Source organism: Piliocolobus tephrosceles, chromosome 15 (genome assembly GCF_002776525.5).
Source record: "Piliocolobus tephrosceles isolate RC106 chromosome 15, ASM277652v3, whole genome shotgun sequence".
Taxonomy (NCBI): Eukaryota; Metazoa; Chordata; class Mammalia; order Primates; family Cercopithecidae; genus Piliocolobus; species Piliocolobus tephrosceles.
Genome location: NC_045448.1, coordinates 7,242,393 through 7,248,263, shown reverse-complemented (window position 1 = coordinate 7,248,263; position 5,871 = coordinate 7,242,393).

Below are 5,871 nucleotides of genomic sequence, written 5' to 3'. Positions count from 1 at the left end.
TTTTTAAATGCTTTTAGGTTTATTTTATGGCCTGGAATATCTTCTATCTTGTTGAGTGCCCATATGTATTTGAAAAGAATGTATATAGGGCTGTTTTGGATAGAGTATTTCATAAATGTCAATTAAGTTGGATTGCTCAAAAGTGTTTTACAGGTCTGTTATAAACCTAGTGTTCATATATACATATTTTTCCATAACTCTGCTTAATGAATTTTGAAGCTATCTTGTTATAGATACATATAGTGCTATTATGGTCTCTTGGAGAATTGACTAATATATTGCTACACAATATTTTTCCTTTTCTCTAATATGCCTTTCTTTGAATTCTAATACTTCTCTAGCATTAGTATAGCTATGCAAGCTTTTTTTTGATCAGTGTTTAGATGAAATATCACTGGTTTTTCCTATTTAAATAATTAATAATATCTAACAATTTTAATTAAACATTTATTTTGAGATAATTGTGGGTTTTCAAGCAGTTGTAAGAAGTAATATGAGGAGATCTATGCACCCTTTACCAAGTTTCCCTAAATGATAACATCCTGCACATATAGTACACTATCACAACCAGGAAGTGACATTGACGTGATTCAGTAATCTTATTGCTTTTTTATTTTTGTTAAAATCAAATTTTTAAAATTTCTTACGTGTTTTTTTTTTGACCCGTGGATGATTTAGAATTTTATTATTTAATTTCATTTTGTGGATTCTGTATTTTTCTGTTATTGATTTGTAGCTCAACTTTGTTGTGTTTCTGTTTTGCTTGTATTCATTAGTGTGTGTGTATTTAGCTCTACAAATTAATTTCATCACATTTGTAGTACATGAATTTATCACTAAAGTCAAGGTACAGAATGGCTCCCTCCTCCGCTAATTCCACAAGTTACCCTTTTATAACCATATTCATATCCCCCAGTTTCTAACCCTTGGCATCTACTAATCTGTTTCTTATTTCTATAATTATTTTATTTTGGGAACTTTATCTAAATTGAATCATAAATGGTGTAATCTTTGAGAGCTTTCTTCACTCAGCAAAATTTTGTAGAGATTGAGTCTGGTTGTTGTATGTACCCATGGTTCATTCTTTATTGCTGAGTAGTATTCTATAACATAAATATACCACAGTTTGCTTAACCCTTCATTCATTGAAGGACATTTTGTCTGTTTCCAGTTGTGGTGGTTGTGAATAAAGCTGTCATGGAAATTAATGTACAACTTTTCATGTAAATATACTTTTTCATTTCTCTATGATAAGTGTTCAAAAGTACAATTGCCAGTCACATGGTGATTCCAGGTTTAGTTTCTTCAAGAAAATGCCAAAGTGAGGCTGACAGCAGTGGCTCACACCTGTATTCCCAGCACTTTATTTCTGGGTTCTCTATTCTTGGTTTGCTAATATTTTGTTGATGATGTTTGCATCTGTGTTCATCAGGGATATTGTTCTGTAGCTTTCTTTTTCTGTTATGACCTTGTCTGGTTTTGGTATCAGGGGGATGCTGGCTTTGTAGAGTGAGTTAGGGTGTCCCATTGAACTATGTGTTGATTTTTGTACCAGTACCATGCTGTTTCAGTTACTATAGCTTTATAGTATAATTTGAAGTCAAGAAATCTGATGCCTGCAGCATTGTTCTTTTGCTTAGAATTGCTTTGTCTATTCAGGCTTTTTTTTTTATTCCATATGACTTTTTCAATTTTTTTTTTTAATTCTGTGGAAAGTGACATTGGTAGTTTGATAGAGATTGCATTCAATCTGTAGATTGCTTTGGGCAATGTAGCCATTTTAATAAAATCATTCTTCTAATCCATGAGCATGGGATGTTTTCCCATTTGTTTGTGTCATCTATGATTACTTTCATTACAATTTTATAGTTCTCCTTATAAAGATATTTGTCATCCTTGGTTAAATATATTCCTTAAGTACTTTATTTTTATAGTTATTGTAAATGGGATTGCCTTCTTGATTTGGTCCTCCGCTAGACAATTATTGGTGTATAGAAATGCTACCAATTTCTGCACATTGATTTTGTATCTGAAACTTTACTGAATTCATTTTTTCAAAACTATGATTGTTTTTGGTGAAGTCTTTAAGATTACCATAAGTGAACAGGGATACTTTGATTTCCTCTTTTCCAGTTTTGTTGTCTTTTATTTTACTCTCTTGCCTGATTGTTCTGGCAGGAACTTCCAGGACTATTTTGAGTAAGAGTAGTGAAAGTGGGCATTCTTGCTTTGTTTCAGTTCTTTGAGGGAATGCTTCATGCCAGTTTGTTGAAAATTTTTATCATGAAGGATGCTGAATTTGATCAAAAGCTTTTTCTGTGTCTATTGAGATAATCATATAGTTTTTATCCTTAATTCTGTTTATGTGATATATCACTTTATTGATTTGCATATATTGAAACATTCTTGAATCTATGGGATGAATCCCATCTGATCAAGGTGAATTCTAAATTTTTTGGTGTGATGTCGGATTTCATTTGCTAGCATTTTATTGAGGATTTTTTTGTCTATGTTCATCAGAGATATTGTTCTATAGTTTTCTTTGTTGTGTTGTGTCATCTGGTTTTAGTGTCATGATGATACCTCATGGAATGAGTTGGGGTGAATTCCCTCCTCTTCAATTTTTAAAAATAGTTTTAGGAGGATTGGTATTCATTCTTCATTGTGTGTTTGGTAGAACTTGACTGTGAATGCACCTGGACCTGGGCTTTTTTTGTGGGGGGGGGGAAGGGAGGAAATTTTCTATTACTGATTCAATCTCATCACTCATTATTGATCTTTTCAAGAGTTTTATTTCTATCTGGTGCAATATCAGGAAGTTGTATGTTTACAGGAATTTATCCATTTCCTCTAAATTTTCTAGTTTTTTGTTTGTTTGTTTGTTTTTGAGACAGGGTCTCACTCTGTCACCCAGGCTGGAGTGCAGTGGCATGATCTTGGCTCACTGCAGCCTCCTCCTCTGGCACTGAAGCAGTCCTCCCACCTCATTCTCCCAAGTAGCTGAGGCTACTTGGCACATATCACCACACAGCTAATTTTTTTTTTCCGTAGAGATAGGGTTTAGCCATGTTGCGCAGGCTGGTGTTCAACTCCTGTGCTCAAGCTATTTGCCCGCCTTTGCCTTCCAGGATCCAGGGATTACAGCCACTGTGTGCGGCTTCTGATAATTTTTTCTATTACTGTGTTATCATTTGCAATGTCTCCTTTTTCATTTCTAATTGTGTTTATTTGCATTTTCTCTCTTCTTTTTTACAATTAGTGTAGCTAGTGGTTTATCGGTTTTGTTTATCTTATGGAATAATTGATTTTTGTTTTGTTAATTCCTTGGGTTTTTTGTTTTTGTGTGTGTATGTGTCTTTATTTCATTTAGTTCTGCTCTGATCTTTATTATTTATTTTCTTCTGCTAACTTTGGTTTTCGTTTGTTCTTGTTTTTCTAGCTCCTTGAGGTGTGATGTTACATTGCTAATTTGTGATCTACCTTTTTTTGATGTAGGAACTTAATGCTGTAAACTTCCCTCTTAGTGCTGCTTATATTTTATCCCACAGGTTTTAGTATGTTGTGTTTTCATTTTCAGTCACTTCAAATGTTTTGTAATTTCTGTTTTAGTTTCTTCATTTACCTACTGATCATTCAGGATCATAATGTTGAATTTCCATGTATTTGTATAGTTTCCAAAGTTACTCTTGGTATTGATTTCTAGCTTTGCTCCACTGAATTCTAAGAAGATATGTGATATGATTGTGATTTTTTTGAATTTGTTAAGAATTGCTTTGTGCTGTAACATGTGGTCTGTCTTTGAGAATGTTCCATGTGCTGATGAAAAGAATGAATATTCTGTAATTATTATGTAGAATGTTCTGTAAATGTTTGTTAAGTCCATTTGTTCTAAAGTCCAATGTAAATCCAATATTTATTTGTTAATTCTCTGTTTTGCTGATCTGTCTAGTGCTGTGAGTGGGCTGTTGAAACATCCCAATATTATTGCATTGCTGTCTATCTCTTTAGGCATACTGATACTTGTTTTGTGAATTAGGGTGCTCCCATTTGGATGCATATATATTTAGGATTGTTATATCCTCTTGCTAAATGATCCCTTTATCATTACACAATTACCTTCTTTGTTTTCTTTTTTTTAATGTTTGTGATAGAAAATCTGTTTTATCTGGTATATAAAGAACTACTCCTGCTCACTTTTGATTTCTATATATATGGAATATCTTCTCTCATCCTTTGACTTTCAGTCTATATGTGTCTTTATGGGTAAGGTGATTTTTCTTGTAGGCAACATGTTTATATATAGTTGGATGATGTTTAATTTTACAGGTAAAAGGAAAGTCTTAGAAGGGTGCTGAAGTCAGTGTGTCAGAATCATAGGATGGCAGGGAAGAGAGAACAGAACATGATTGATCAAATTGTGTGCCTGTGGTTGCATGTGTGCATGAGTGTACATGTGTCTGAATGTGTCTGTGTGTGTGCACATTTGTGTCATCAGTAAAATCTAGCTGCTCAGGGGCAGCCATAGAGAAGGCAGATATTTGAATTTCACAAGGGTTTGGATTAGGCCTTTTGCAGTTGTGTTATAATGAAAGCTTAGGGCATCTGAAAGTGTATCAATACGCTAAGCTGGAGAAAAAGAGAAGTGAGAATATGAGGATATTTACACTCCTATCTACAATGTATGAAAATGTGAATTTCTTATGCTCCCATTAGATGTTGCCTTGAATCTATTATATAACTTGTTTTTCCCACTTATTGACCTTTTGATTTATTTTCTTCATCAATCAACCTTTCCTATCTTCTCAATATTTTTCTAATTATGTTTGTGTCTTCAAAACAAATTTTAAGAACTTACATATTTTAGCGATACGAAACTTTGTCACATATGTTACACATATTGTCTCTGTAGATTACTCTTTGACTAAGTTTCTGTCATGTTTGATTTATAGAAGTTTGAATGTTTAAATATTAAATTGGTCATTATTTTTTCAGTAGCTTTAAGCTTTCCTATTGTACTTAGGAAGACCTCCTCCACAAATGCTTTAAAATAATCTCATATTACTTTGAATAAGCTTGCATTTTTTGAACACTTTACTTTTTGTAATTTATGTATGCTTTAAAGTAGTGATCAAACTTATTTTTTCTCCAAATGTTTGCTCAATTTTCTCAACATAATTTGGGAGAAACCCAGTTTTTTTCTTACATATTTGCAATACCAAATGCACTATGGATTAAATTTCATGCATTCTTGGATATATTTATCATTCTTATGTTTTGTTCTTCTGGGATAGCCATATTTTGTTATAATAGTAACTTCTTAGAATGTTTTAATATCTGATAAGACAAAACCACCTCAATTATGTAAAGATTTCACATTGTTCTTGGTAATCCTCACACATTTATTCTTCTATATAAACTTTATATTCAATTTGTCCACTTCCCAAATATGCCCCTGTTAAGTGCATGACAGAAATATTACTGAGTTTAATTATTTATTTTGGAGGATTGACATTTTAACTAGGAACAGGGCTTGTGATTCTTAATTGTATTCTTAATATTTTTCCTTAAAATACAGTTTATTGCACATGGAACTTACATATTTATTTTTGCATTTAGTATTATGGACTTTGTAGTTATGTCACTATATGGATGAAGTCCATTAGTTATTGTTTCATTTCATTCTCTGACAATTAATAGATGGTACTACAAACCTCCTATATCCTGCTACATATGAAAACTATCAGTTCTAACTATTTCAATTTAAGCTCTTTTATTTTCCAAATATATAAAAATATCTGCAAGTAAGGATAATATCTCTCTTTTAGATATACCACTAATTTTATTTTTTTAAAATTGTATCACATAGTCCCT